Here is a 15,338-nt window from a genome sequence, read left to right as displayed (position 1 = left end):
ACTTGGCTGCAATGGACATTATTTTAATGTGAATCTTTATTTTCCTGTAACCTCCTACCACCCCTGTCCCTCTCTGCCAGCTAACATACCTGGATTCCATTTTGCCAGAGGTCAAATCTTGCCTTTTGAGCTTTATGTCAGTTGGACTGTGTTGTAAAGAGAACAACAGGGAGAATGAGGGAAGTCTCTGTGCCCCTCTCAGAACAGTGTAAAGATCTCTATCCTGAAGCATGGGGAGAGTCTGAGGAAAACGGGGAGCCCTTAGATCTGGATGATTTCCCTTTCTCTTCCCCTACCTTGCAGCACATCCCTGGGGTTGGGGTGCAATTTACTCTTTAAGACATGATACCGCATGTCTTAAATCAGTCCCTCAGTGCAATGGTAGAGAAAACAAAGAGAACAATTCTTTTTTTTTATCATATTTTATTTTTTATCTTTGCATAATATTAATCTAATATTTCTGGGCAAAAGAAAACAAAAATAATGACAGCGTTGTTTGGATTTTAAATAAAAAATCACCAGTAACTATAAAGATTTTTCATTTGGGGGCATTTATTTATCCAGCACAGTTTCTTCACAACTCATTTTTAGGCACAGGGAAAGCACCTGCAAAGGGTGGAAAGTGAAAAAAAAATGTGTTATATTTTGACAATGGAAAATAGTTGTCAGAGGGAGCAGTGCTTTTATTCCTCAGTCATGTGACTCCCTGTCAGTGCAAGGCTCCTATTCTCCTACAGGGAAGGAATGGCTCATTTTCATTTGTCAATTAGGAGGAGGTGCTTGATTTGTGTATCCAGTCATCTCCTGCTCCCAGGAAGCCTGCATTCTATGCTGTATGTTTTCAATGGCAGGTCCCAAAGGGTGGAAGTGGGAGTGATGGTTTTCCAGTGAAGCTTATGACTATCTGGGGTTCATTATGAGGAAGTCTATCTGTCTCCTCATACAAGCCACGTAAGAGTGATTGGGGCATCCTGTATTCCTGACTCTTCTCTACCCTCATTTTTGTTGTAAATTCATGCAGTAAATATGACTGTTGATAATACTTCACAGCAAAGCACATAGACTACCGAGTGTTAAGAACTGTTCTATACATGTAATATAATAGCATTTCAATCCATATTATTATACCCATTTTTTGCAAAAGGAAGCTGAGACACACACATGTTAATGATGGTGCCCAAGATTACAGAGTTAGTGCCCAGTAGGTTTGGGATTCAAACCCAGGGACCTGGGCTCCAGTGTGCATGTGTGCTATAAGGCTTGTAGATGTTCTGTTTAAAGTCCCCTCAATTCTAGTTCTATGAAGCAGTGGACTTGTCATAGACAGAAAGGGTGTCCCAGATGCAACCTGAATGACTGTATTCTAGAAAAAGCTTTGTGACTGGTTAGAAGACTCGAAAAACAGCGTGCATACCTGCCTCCCCTTGCTTTTGTATTAAGAATTCTCCCGCCAGATTAAATGCAGCTTTGGGAGAAGTGGTCAGAACCCCTGAAATTTATGTGAGCTTGTAAGCATTAATATAACTTATATAAAAATACACTTACATTTCTTGCCCATCTGGATTCACAGGCTGAGATTTGTATCTGCCTCAAAGAGTGGGAACTCACAATTCTGCAGTATTGCACTGGGCTCCTTTAGCCAATTAAACCTATCAGTAAGCCGTGCATGCGTGCTGTTGTAACCATATTTAAGAGACATTCAGCTTTGTTGGCAAAAGATTATGGCGATTTACTCTTTATCTGAAATATTAATCATAGAACTTTGACTCGCTTCAATATTTCAGTAAAAATAATAAATAAATGAAAATCCCAGAGTACATTACGTACTTGATTACACATGAGTCTAAATACCGAAATAAATGTGGCATTAAGTAAAAGTCATTTGAAAGCTGTTGGAATCTTTAACAGCTAGTACTTTTCAGTATAACAAAGATGACATGACTACATTTTGACAACCATTTTTATATGAGCTACTTTTTTTTTTTATAGTTTTCTTACTATTGCTATCAGGCATCATTGCTTGCTTAATAAATAGTATGTTAATAAAGGATTTAAACACACATTTATCTAGTTTTGTTTATCACATATTTTAAGAAGGTAATTAATTTTTCTTATATTCATCATTACACGTGTATTATGTGAAACAAACACATGGAGACTGTCAAAACATCTCTATATTGAATTATAATTATTTAAAATAAACTTAATTGGGATGCCTGGATGGCTCAGAGGTTGAACGTCCTCTACCTTTGGCTCAGGGGGTGATCCTGGGATCTGGGTTGGAGTCCCAGCCCGCTTCTCCCTCTGGTTGTCTCTGCCTGTCTCTCTCTGTGTCTCTCATGAATAAATAAATAAATATTAAAAAAAATTTAAATAAATTAAATCTTTATTTCTTCCAACCTTCCAAATTATGTATTTTGCATAATTTTGCTATCTTTTGTATTTGTTAATCTAGCAATATTTGCTTTTACATTCTTTTGTGGAGATTAATTATTAACTGCCATCTACCAGGGATTGTTCTAAGTATTGAGGATACAGAGTGGAGAAATTTCCTTATATAATGAAGTGCATATTTTATCACTGAGTTTGGTAGGTGATGAGAATAGACTTCCTTGTCTTACTTCTGCCCCTAGGGGAAAAGTGTGATATTTTTTGCCAGGAAGTATTCCACTAGCTATAGGTTTTACATAGATGCTGTTTATTAAGTTGAGAATATTCTCTTTTACATCTGGTTTGCTAAGAATTTTTATCAGAAATTGGACTTCAGTTTTGTTCAATTTTTTTTAATTTTGCAACTATTGATATCATATTTTTTCATTTTTATTCTCTTAATATGATAAATGACAGTGATTAACTTTTTTAAATTTTATCTTTTAAACCACTTTACTGAGGTATGATTGACATGGAAAAGGTGTTCATATTTAATATATATCATTTGAGTTTGAGGATAAGTATATACTCATGAAGCCATCATCAGCAAGGCCATAAACATGTCCATTACCTCTCAGTTTCCTTCTACTTCCATTATTCTGATATGATGATGATGATGATGATGATGATGTGTATGTGTACATGAGATCTGCCCTATTACATATACAATGTAGTACTGTTAGCTGCAGACACTATGCTGTGTGCTGGATCTCCAGAACTTACTTATCTTGTTTGACTGAAAGTTTATATCCTTGAACCATCACTTCCCCAACTTCCCTTCTCTCCAACCCCTGGCAACTACCATTCTATTCCCTGCCTCTATGAGTTTGACTATTTTAGATTTCACATGTAATTGAGATCATTAGGTATTTGTCATTCTGTGTCTGGCTTATTTCACTTAGCATAATGTCGTCCAGATCCATCCATGGTGATGCAAATGGAAGGATTTCCTTTGTTAAGCCTCAGTGATATTCATTATACATATATGTCACCTTTCCTTTACCTCATTATCTGTTAATGGGCATTTAGAAATGTTAAACAGACTTTGCATTCTTGGGATAAATTCCAGTTGGTCATAATCCATTATCATTTAAAATATTTTTACAATTTACTTATTAAGTTTTTTGTCTTCATTTTTGCATCTATGTTTATTTTGAAATGTAGCTTTCCCGTGGTCTCTGACTTTGTGCTAGGGCAATGTGGGACTGAGAAAATGAGGTGGGGATATTCTCTCCTTTTCAGTTTTCTGGGGAAGAATTTGCATAGAATTAGTGTTATTTTTTTACCTAGTGTTGGTTAGGATTGCCCAGTAATGCCCTTTGAATCAGGGGTTCTCTTTTTGGGAACATTTCAACTACTCATTCAACCATAAGCTTTGGTTGGAGATATAGTCTTACCTTTTAGTTACTGTGTTTTGTTTTAAGATGCTTTAATTTGCAGAGAATATAAAATATATTTTGCAAAATCATGCACAAAGCACATTAGTCCAAATACAATCCTTTGGACATTTTGTGATAGTTTTTGACATCTTGCTTTAATCCTACTTCTGATTCAGATTTGTTTGATATGAGTTCAGATGATGATTGTTATTTTGTGATTAGTCATTTCTTCTGTAGCATGATTTTACAAGTAAAATATTAAAATATAAAAGGTCACAAATTTCATAAATGTAAAATCAGACTCCAGTACTTTGCATCCTTAAGGTATTTTAAAAGATCTGAGCATCTATTGTGTGATAGAAGCATAACTGATAAACCATGAGAAACACTGAACAGATATATTTAAATATTATCTGCAAGAATACAGTATCTCCCAAATATTTTTACCATAGTTGATACATATAGTTGTTCATTTTTAAAAAGCATTTTAGACTAACAATATATTTACACCAAACTTACATGCAAATACAACATAGCATGAGAAGGTTAATTCTAAAGCTGGATATAAAGTAAGATATTACAACCAAAGTTTGCAATGTTTGTGTATTTTTGCCAATTAAAGCTTATAAAATATTTAAAACTTAAAATATAACTTATATCACAAATTTTGAATAATCTTTGGAACATCTTGATGAGATCCCCTGATTCCAGAGAAAGTAGATAACAAAATCACCTACCTTTGCAATGAAAGTCAGTTACATAATGAGTTGTCAAAAAGTTGTATTGTATATCTTAAATCTTAAATGGGTTCTTTTTCATTCTGTTGTTTTCTAAACAGAACATGCCATGCATTAGGATGTGTGACTTCAACATTTTTGAGATGAGAGAAACAAAAAATATGGTCTCAGATATATTAGAATTAAAGATAATTATTTATAAAAAATAAAAGAAAGTAAATGAGTTTTGTCAGATAATTCTTTTTAATGTTGCAAATATAACTAACTTTTTACATAATCTTCCATATAGACTTAATTTTAACATATTTGAGGTGGGTTTTGTTTTTATTTTTGTTTTGTTTTTTTTGTTTGTTTGTTTTTTTAATAAAAGTTGGTGGAGGGTAAAGTATTAAAACAAAGATCCTTGAACTACTGCTGTTTGAGTAGAATGAAAATTTCAGATATTCCTTGGAGACACCTGTCTCATTAACTTCAGTATGGATTTTGTCAGCATGAAGACAGTATGATTAGGCATTAAAATTAATTTCATAAGAAGCTCAAGTGAAATTAGATTTCACATGGGTTTAGTTCGGCAAAGTATTTTTTATCAGGGCTAAAAGGTCATTTAGAAGAAGTGTATGAATTTTTAAGTGAATTTAACTGATGTAAAATATGAAGAAATTTTACTTAAAAATTGTTGCATGTTCAATAAAACAATCACTAGATACTAACAGATATTACCTATTCAGCTGAGTACTAGTTGGTTGACGCTCTTAAGAAAAAAAAAAAAATACGATTTTTTTTCCCTCTCTGCCATCTCTCAATTTCTTTCTTCATATTATAACACTGCATATATACCTAAAAGGGCTTACTCTTTTGATGTTAGAGTGGCAAATTATTATAAATCTCATCACGAGTGAATCAAATCAGGAATGATTTTCTAATACTTAATAGAGTATAATCATAAAAATGGAATATGTTACTACTAAATAGAAATATGATAAATTTGGTAGGAATTACAGAAAGCAGTAAATACAAGACCTAATATCTACCTTGAGGTAGTAAAATATTTGAGAAATTATGGGTTTTGACTATTCATTAATTTTGTTTTTAATATAATTTGTTAAACTATATTTTTTTAATGGCTCTGCCAAATTTGCTTTCAGAATTCCTGAAAATGTAATAGCCATTGCTCAAAAGCTGATGTGAGCTGTTTGTAGCACACCAGCAGCATGTAAGACAGACATTTTATTGTGCAAAAGGATTATGTTTAGAAATTCAGAAAGGTGGGTCAGCTTCCCAGTGTTCTACTGTGGCTGGGTCCTCAGGTAGGGAGCCTCAGATGGTAGGTGACTAGAACAGCTTGGGCTGGAAGGTCCAGTTCCAAGATGGTTTCCTGACTCACCTGTGACATGGGCTGGATTCAACTGGGACTGTCCATCAAAAGGCCTTCATGTACCTTCTCCATTGTGATAGTCTCAAGGTAGTCTAACTTCTGACTTGGCAGCTCAGGAGTGTGGTCTTTTCTGACCCAGTCTCAGGGGTCACGTGGCACTTACGTCATCCACAGTCTGCTGGTTGAAACAGTCGCAAGCTTACCCAGATTCAAGAGGATGGGTTTTAGACATTCATATTAAATAATTTGAAGCTGTGCTCTAAGGTCACTACATTGTGTATACAGTTTTGATTTTGCTTTTCCACTTAACAATATGCTCATAAAGTGCTTCTCTTGTAAACATCCCTTCACTACCCTGTTTGTCATGATCTAGCTCTCCTCACCAAATTGTTCACTGTAGATGCAAATATCAAGTTATAGTACTACTGAATGATTCAGGTAGGAAAAGGGTAGTGTCTATTTATTCAAGAGATATCTTCATAATAAAGAATCATGAGAGAATAAAACTACTTCATGGATGTTTAGCCAGGTAAAATTATTCTAAAAGAGCATCTGCATATAGAAATGCATCTTTTAGCATTCTGTTGCAAATTGCAGGGCATATTTAATTTCATAAAAAAATATTAGATGTTGTGTGTGTATTTTAGCAAGTGCAATATAATAATCTTAGAACTACTAAACTGCAGAATTTCTGCTGCATCAGCCAATCCATGTTTGCATCTACAACTTTGTCAAAAGCCAATAAAGCAAAAAAGCTTATTCATCTCGCTAAGGGGTTGTAAGCTCTATTTATTTAAAATGGAGCTCGGAGATTGGTTTTTTCCATTTTGTTATGAGTCGTGTATCACTTTCATTTAGTGACATAAAATGTTAAGCCTCAGTAAAACTGCCTTATAGAAGAAAAAATATGATGTTGATTCGGTGATAAACAACTCCAGATTGAAAGAGAATCCTAACAGTGAGATTAGTTGCAGAGATTTTAAAAATTTTAAAAATATTCTGGCAACATGTCTAGATTAGAGAAGCTTCTATTTAGTAAAAAAAACAAAACAAAACAAAACAAAAAAAAAGGCAGGCGTCCTACTTTGGGATGCTAAGTATGATAATGTACCATCCAATTAAAAATTTTGGCTGGAATATATGTTATAACTGGTAAACTGGAAGAACACAAGAAACCAAAGAAAGCCTGCTAAAGTAGACCGCTTTTAATGGTTCTTCCTCCAATTCCATCATTTTCCTGCAATCCAAATTTGGAAATGTTGCTATTATCATTGACACATACCTCATTCTAATTCCTCTTGTACATCCAGGCATCAGATCATACTGATTTTCCCCTGAAGATATCCTTTGTATTCATTTCCATCTTTTCATTTCATAATTGTCATCTTGCCATCTTAGAAGATAGGAGGGAGTTAATTTTTATTTTCCAAGGGGGCCAGGGCCTTTTGAAGTTTTTAATTGAATTCAAATGCTTTTAGGTGGGATGGCTCCCTTGTTAAGTTCTTGATTTTCTCTGTGTTTTGACAAATATGGTTGTGTATAAGAGTGAGACCCATACAGACATTTGCCTTTGTGAAGCCTCACTGTGCAAATCATTTCACACCTGGCGAAAGGGTGAAAGCTACCTTTGCAAAACTTCCTGCTTCCACCTACTCACTCCTCCCCAGCGTCGGCTACAAACATTTTGTACTAATTCCACACTATAGAAAAAACTACTGTAAACTTCTTTAAATACCTGCACTCATGCGACATCCCCTTTTTGTAACTTTCCATGAATCGTGATAGTCTAGCATTATGTATGTTTTATAATCCAGCTACTGAACTTTTGAAAAACATATTCCCTCCTTGATCTCATCATGGCCCCTTCCCCTCAAATCAGAACAGCTGAGCAGATGCTTTGTCTTGCTTCAATTCGCAACCTTAATGTATCTAATTCCATCTTCATTTAAAGGGGGCAAGGTAGGCTTGTCTACCTTGTTTCATGTGGCGTTCCAGGGACAGGCTTAGGGGAATTCTGACAGGGAGCATAGTTTATTTCTTATAGTCTAATGTCACAGATCAAATGTTAGACTAGAAAAAAAAATATAATAGGTTATGCTTATTGGGGACTTACAATATGCTGGTTTCTATACAAAACACAAAACAAAACAAAACATGCATGTGTGCTATTTATTGAATCTTCACAACAAGTCCCTGAAAAAGGTACTATAATTGTCTTTTATCAGTAGGGAAACCGAGTCCACAATATCACAGCCAGTAAGTAATAGCTGAGGCCATTTTATGAAAAGTTCTGTAACTTTCAAGTAGTTGGTTAAAGCTTGAAGTATGTTGTTTTTCCCATTGAAATAGAAACTTACTGGCAGGAATTAACCTCAAACTCAGTTTCTTGAGAAAATAACGATGGCTGTTTCTTTTTTAATATGTTACCACATTTGTTGTCTATTATGTGTTCAGTAAATATTCACAATGAATGAATGGATTGTGTCATAAATATCGGTTATATGTGTGTATGAGAGTGTATGCCTTTTATCAGTTACAAATACAGTTAACCTCTAATTGGACTTTTTGGTTTTATCGAGTGGCTCTACTGAGTACATTCCAAAATCTTGAGAAATTATAACTTTGCACTGCCTATCAAATGTTCTCAAGTGAAGTTTTATCAATTTTTCCATTTAAAAATACTCTGAACAAGTGTATGAACAAGAACTCTAGATAGAGTCCTCTATGGTGGCCATTTCATGATTTTTAATCGGGATAATGACAGGCAATGACAGCTTTCGATATTGTTTTGGGCCAGAAGAAGCTCTTCAGCCTCAATCAGCAATTTATCTTTCGTAAAAGTAATGATCCCTGAATATCTTCAGACTTAAAGAATCCTCCAGTGATTTGGAGGAAGAGAAAACAGAAGGATCAGAAAGCTCTGAGAAGACTAATTTCTTGCATTGAGATATGACAGACGGTCATGTGTTGTGAAACACCACACACACACACACAGAATTTTTCTTAAAGCACTTTAACTGAGCTAACTCATTTTATGTGAGTTCAATTTATCGGAAAACTATTATAGACTTGGAAACAGAATGATAAAAAAAGTCTCAGTATTTTTCCCACCCTGGCATTTTATCAGACAATATATATATTTTTTAAAAGCAAATGACAGTATTTTCTGCGATACTAATAAACTTAGATTACATGAATAATTTGTGGCCTCAAGTTATATCACCTACAGATATAACAGTAAGTGTATGTGCATGCGGGTTGGCACGTGAGCCTGTGTGCATGCTGATGGCTTGATATGCAAGTGCCAACACTATGAAATAGAATTTCCAAAACAGTCTAAAACAGTTCCCATGCGTCTGTTACAACACTGTAACCCTTGTGAATGTTATCAGTTGAGTTATGGCTGTCTCCTACCTCTGGATCTCTATGTCATTCTTAGAATTAGCCAAAATACATTTTCTGATTCTATTTATAGTTTTCATATCCTATGAATATGTGATATCTTCTCAAGCAGATTCAAAGCAATTATTTTGCCTTGTATTTAATGGGAACTTAGTAAGCATTTTTAATTGAAAAATAAATGAAGGTCACCTGGGTGGCTCAGTAGGTTAACCATCCACCTCTTGGTTTTAGCTCAGGTTATGATCTTGATGAGGAAACAGAAGGCTGGCTGAAGACAAAGGACAAGTTGGCACCTACAACCTCCCTCCCCTAACTCCTGGGTGGGATATGTGTGACATTCCTCCAGGAAGCTCCCAACTATTTGAATGTTAATGCCTGCTAGAAGGAAAAACAACCTTTTAAAAAATATATTTATTCATGAGAGACACACAGAGAGAGGCAGAGACATAGGCAGAGGGGAAAGCAGACTCCCTCTGGGGAGCCTGATGCAGGACTCGATCCCAGCACCCTGGGACCAAGCCCTAAGCTGAAGGCAGATGCTCAACCACTGAGCCATCCAGTCTTCCTGGGAAAAACAAACTTAACTTGACAATGACAAGTCCTCTAGTATCCTGTGAGTCTCCTTTAACATATGAAAATCCTTTTGAAACTTCCCCTTTCCTTACCTTCCCCACCTCCCAGGTATATAATCAGTCACCCCTCACAACCCCTGTGCAGCAGCTCTTCCTGCTCAGGGGTCCCGTCCCCAGGCTTTAATAAAACCACCATTTTGCACCAAAGACATCTCAAGACTCCTTTCTTGTTCGTTGGCTCTGGACCTCACCCCGCCAAACCTCACCTGTATTCCAAAACTATGTCAATCTCCTGGTCATGGGATTGCGACCCATGTCAGGCTCCCTGCTCAGTGTGGAGTCTGCTTCAGATTCTTTCTCTCTTTCTCTCCCCCTCTGCCTCTCCTCATGCTCTCTCTCTCTCTCTCTCTCTCTCTCTCTCACTCCCTCAAAAATAAATTCATAAGGGGCTCCTGGGTGGCTCAGTGGTCGAGTGTCTACCTTCGGCTCAGGTCATGATCCCCGGGTCCTGGGATCAAGTCCCACATCGGGCTCCCAGAGCAGCCTGCTTCTCCCTCTGTCTATGTCTCTGCCTCACATGAATAAATAAATAAAATCTTAAAAATAAATAGATAAATGATTCTGTTACCTTTGCTGTAAGTTTAAAATTTTCATAATGAATGACAGAAAAAAATAATAAATCTCCATAGCTAGTCCTTGGGTGTAAAGATATTGCACTAAATTTAAGTAAATGAATATGTGAATATATATATTAAATTTTTAATACTGTAGTTCGGAAATACCAAACAGTTATTGATTTCTTAATGGGTAAGAATAGAGATAGCAAGTGATGAACCATGGGACCTACATTAAGCTTTTACAAAAAAGATTCTCCAAATCCCTAAATCCTTATTTTTACACAAAATATCCAATATTTTGGAATAGGGTTTCCTACTGGAGAAATATGTTTTCCACAAACTATGACAATCATGCATTTTTCTTTTCCTAAGGGAGTCTTATTTTCCTTTTCAAAATTTCCAAGGTGATATTCTTTGCCCAGATTATGTGAAAAACCTTGCCTATTACAGTGAAGAGATGTACCAGGCTGTATTTCTGAAATGCTGGGTATTGTAAGACCCTTTGAAATTTACAGAGCCTTGTCATTAAAATGAAATAAGGGCCTGCATCAGAAGGCAACATGCCCTGAGAAGGGTAATGTGGAAGATAACAGAGCTCACTTCTTCAGGGAGTTAACACACTAAGTTCCCAAAATAAACCAGAATGGGAGTAGTGAACCTTGCCTATTTTTCAAAAATCATAGAAAATAAGTTGCTTCCCTTGACTGTTCTTTAAAAACATTATTGGAAAAAGCAAACAAGCAAACAGGAATAGTGTCCCCAAGTGAGCGTATTTTGACTTTTAAATTCTAAGAGTTGTATGATGAGACTATAGTTAAAGGAAAGTTTCTAGTTTGGTTTGTTTTCCTTTCAGCTTAAAACATTTATTATTCTGGTTAGTTTCTGAAAGATGTGGGCTAACATAAATTTGCAAGTGGATGCACTTTTATGGCTCTCTGTCTTGACACATTGAGTTTTTAGGTAAGACACTGCAAGAGTGCTAGATAGTTCTTTTCATTATATATTAGTCATGGTTTCTTACCCGGCGTGACTGAATGGGGGCTTAGAAACACCTAAAATTATATTTTAAATTGTACATGTATGTATGTCTTTCTGGATGGAAAGGTCTGTGTCTTTCTTTGGATTCTTTAAGGGTCTTTGACTCCTAATCATGTAGGTCTTTGACCCTGAAACATATTAAAAACATATTAGCCACAGTTTAAATGTTTAGCAAGTTAATAAATGTACTTGACATTCTCTAGAATCTCTGCTTTTTGACTCCGTTGTTAGGCCTTTAGAAAGCTTTAATTTCTTAGGTTTAGTAGCTTAATGCTCTATATAGTATTTAAAAATAAAATTTCACCTAATACTTTATAGGATCATGGATTCAGTTTATGACTTCACACAGAATCAGTTCAGTTATTCTGACTTTTGTTCATTCTGATCACCTGTCCCTGGTGGGAGTGCGTGTTGTGGCAGGTAAAGGTCTCTAAAGCCCAGCCCGTTGGGGTGGAACCCAGGTTCTACAATCTGAGGGAAAGGATTTGGTCACTATCGGTAAAGTAAGAATGAAAACAGAATCAATTTTTGTAGTTGTATTCTGAGGATTAAATGAGGTCACCCACAGGGAGTTCTTAGAAACATCTTAAACACACAATAAATGTCAGCTAATAGTGAGGGCTCATAACATCCATTCCTAATACTGAAAGGTGTGCCTCTGAGCACACCTTTTGTATTAACTACTTTAACCCTCATGACAATCTAATGACACAGGTTTTATTGCCATGCCTATTTTGCAAATGAAGAAACTGAGTCACAGAGAAATCAATTAAATAATTTGTCCACCATTACGTAGCTCTTACATGGTAATGTCAATTCAGACTCAGGTAGTTTGGTTCTAGGTATCACATTCAACCACTATAGCTTAGATTATCATTACTTCCATGTATTTTTTAGAAATTTCAGTGTCTAGCTACCTATTATAATTGACATAATGTAGAAAAAAATCACAGTTTAAGATTTCTAAACAATATGTACATATGACATAGAGTATTCAAAGGCATGTTTCTTGGTATTACCTGGAGAATTGCATTTTTTTTTCTTTTTCTTTCTTTCCAGAGAAAATAAATGCCAGCTAATGACATTTGTAGAATGTCAGTACCAAATATATTTTCTAAAAAGAACAGAGTCACATTCACATCCATCCTCTAAACATTCATGTAGGATGAAATAAACAACTAGTGTTGGTTTCATGTTAATGATGAATGAAAACAGTTTATATCTGATGAGGGATAGTTATGGGTGATTTGCAAAACAGAACTGGAGCCAGTTATTTGGCATAGCCAAAGCTAGAATGGGATTCTCCTACTGTATTGTTTTAAATACCATATTAAATATATCTGCTTTGCAAAAAAAATAAAATAAAATAATGAGTTTGTCTGTAAAGAAAAAGAAAAACATTCTGGGTTTTACTTCAGAGGAAATTGTGCTGAAATGATCAATTTTCCCTTGAGGTTGCAGGAGCACAAACTGTATATTTTCTTGTTCATATATATATGTTCTTGTTCTTTTCCTACTCCAGACAATAAAATATGATGGAATATATAATCCACTGGTTTATATCGAAAAGAATTAAAGAGAGAAGAATGTGCAAATCAAATATTTTTTTTTAAGATCTGCCTGTGATAAATTAATCCAGAGAGAAATTTCCGGCACTGTAATGATGGCTTAGCAGAAAAATGATGTGAATATACAATGAAAGATGCAAATTTTTGCCCGTTTTCTAATGAAGATCATCTAACCCATATTGAATACATGGTGAGACTGTTATAATAAAAGATATAGAATGTACGTAAGTGACGTAAACAGGCCCCAAAACATGAAGACATTGAAAGCAAAACAAAACACAAACAAAATGGTCTTACCCAAACCAGCTGCTTTCAAAACATGTTGAAAGGACATTGATCTTTGCTCTGTCAAAGTGGAAGTGTTCTCTTGAGCTAGGATATAGGGGTTTCCCTCTTCAGTTTCATTTTTCCTTTCCCAGTAGGCTTCTTTCACTTTCATAAGATATTATTTAACCGCACAAAGGGACTTTTTCTTTCCCTCTCTCATGCCTGCCCCATTTTTTTGCATTCATTCATTTCTGAAATCTTAAAAGAATATTTTACTCTCACTGGGTTGGCTTCCAAAGTCCCCACCTCCGCTGTGGGCCTCTGGATGTCTATGCTGTCCTCACCGGTGACAAGACACCAGAACCGTTCTTGCCAGGGCCTCCGTAGAATGTAAGATCTAGTGGCCTCCCCTTTCTAGACCTTTCTGCATTATTACTGTTTTGACTACTAAAATTTTTAAACCTGTCCTCTTTCCAAATCCACTTTGTCTGATTCTTACCTTCTTCCTTAACCACTTACGGCTTCTGTTACTTTTGCTACATTCTCTTTTCCTTGTGTTTCTTGAAGGCTTTCTTAGCCCAAAAGGTTCACCTCAATTTTTCTCATTTGTATTCTCTCCTTTGGTTGACACACTCATACTTATGGTTTGAATTCTCCTAGTTTCGACGAAAATCACAAATCTGTAACCCCCCATGTTAACACCGATTCAAGCTCCTAATGTGTATTTTTCACCTTCTCCTGCATACTGTCCAAAGAATGTCAGCTCCTCTTCCAGAAGTTGATTGTGCTTAGTTCAAGATGAGCCAATACAGTCACCTGACACTTAAATTAAAAACATTGCGCTATTGCCCTTATTCCTTTACCTCCCTACTGCCTTGTCAAACAGTCTGTTGCAGGTAGTGAAATATAAAAACGTCTATCAGCCCGAGTCTCTATGTGGCTTTATAACCAGAGCCCCAGATGATGAATAAATATCTGATCTATTATATAATATAAATACATGTGATATTTATATTTATGTTATGTAATATGCTATGTAACATAGCACATATTATATTAAATGACTATGCATATAATAAGTACACACAAATGTGATAAATATGAATAAATATTTATTGTATTTCAACCATGAAAACCACATTATATTAAATGACTATGCATATAAGTACACATAAATAAGTATGATAAATATGAATAAATATTTATTGTATTTCAACTATGAAAACCTCAAGGCTGTTAGTGTAGTATGATCTTTTCTATTCTCACTAAATGTACCTTTCTTAGGCCCATATTATGTTCTAGCTATCACTTCCTTTCCCATTTTCTGCAGCCATTAATAGCAAATCTCTTTGAAACCGTTGTGTACAGTGGAAGTTCCACCTTTCTCAACTCTCATTTTCTACTTAGATTGAATTCAATGCTCCTTCCACTCAGCTGAATCAACTGTTTTCAAGTGACTTCTCTCATCTGACTTGATGGTCCGTTCCCAGGGCTCACTATCCTGAGATACTGGGTACCATTTGGAAAATATCATTCCCTCTGCTTTTTCTGGCTTGTTTTCTCCTCCCGGATGGGCTCCCACTTTTCCATCTCTGCTTGGGGTCCCTATTCCTCTTCTCATCATGTGAGAGAGATGTAGAACCTTTGTCCCGTGAGAGCTGTGCTTCCTCTCTAAAGACCCTGTTGTTAAATAATTACTGTGTGCCTGGCTGTTCTAGGTACCAGGTATATAGTAGTGAGCACAACAGACAAAAATCCCTGTCCTCATAGAGCAGCTGTTTTAATTGGAGAGAAAGCAGAGCAACAAGATTTTTTTTTTTTAAGTAAATAAAAGAGGTATAGAAGGTATAGAGTCAGTTAGTGTTACGTGCATTTCTAAAGTTGGATTTCTACACTTGACTGGTCATTCTAATTACCAAAATGAAACTCTTCTTGGCACCGAAATTCAGTGGA

At 35.6% G+C, this 15,338-nt stretch overlaps 1 long non-coding RNA gene across 1 annotated transcript; it reads right to left on the bottom strand.

The window, feature by feature from the left end:
- Positions 1–466: 466 nt before the first annotated feature.
- LOC119864118 lies at positions 467–13,528 on the bottom strand. The gene is made up of 4 exons (XR_005372942.1): positions 13,416–13,528; positions 7,204–7,314; positions 5,931–6,096; positions 467–606 (listed from the first exon to the last, which is right to left on the bottom strand). It is a non-coding gene; the product is annotated as an uncharacterized LOC119864118 (long non-coding RNA).
- Positions 13,529–15,338: the final 1,810 nt, after the last annotated feature.

Source organism: Canis lupus, chromosome 18 (assembly GCF_011100685.1).
Source record: "Canis lupus familiaris isolate Mischka breed German Shepherd chromosome 18, alternate assembly UU_Cfam_GSD_1.0, whole genome shotgun sequence".
Classification (NCBI taxonomy): domain Eukaryota; kingdom Metazoa; phylum Chordata; class Mammalia; order Carnivora; family Canidae; genus Canis; species Canis lupus.
The sequence above is the reverse complement of the archived record's forward strand: the minus strand, read 5'-3'. Positions and strand labels throughout refer to the sequence as shown.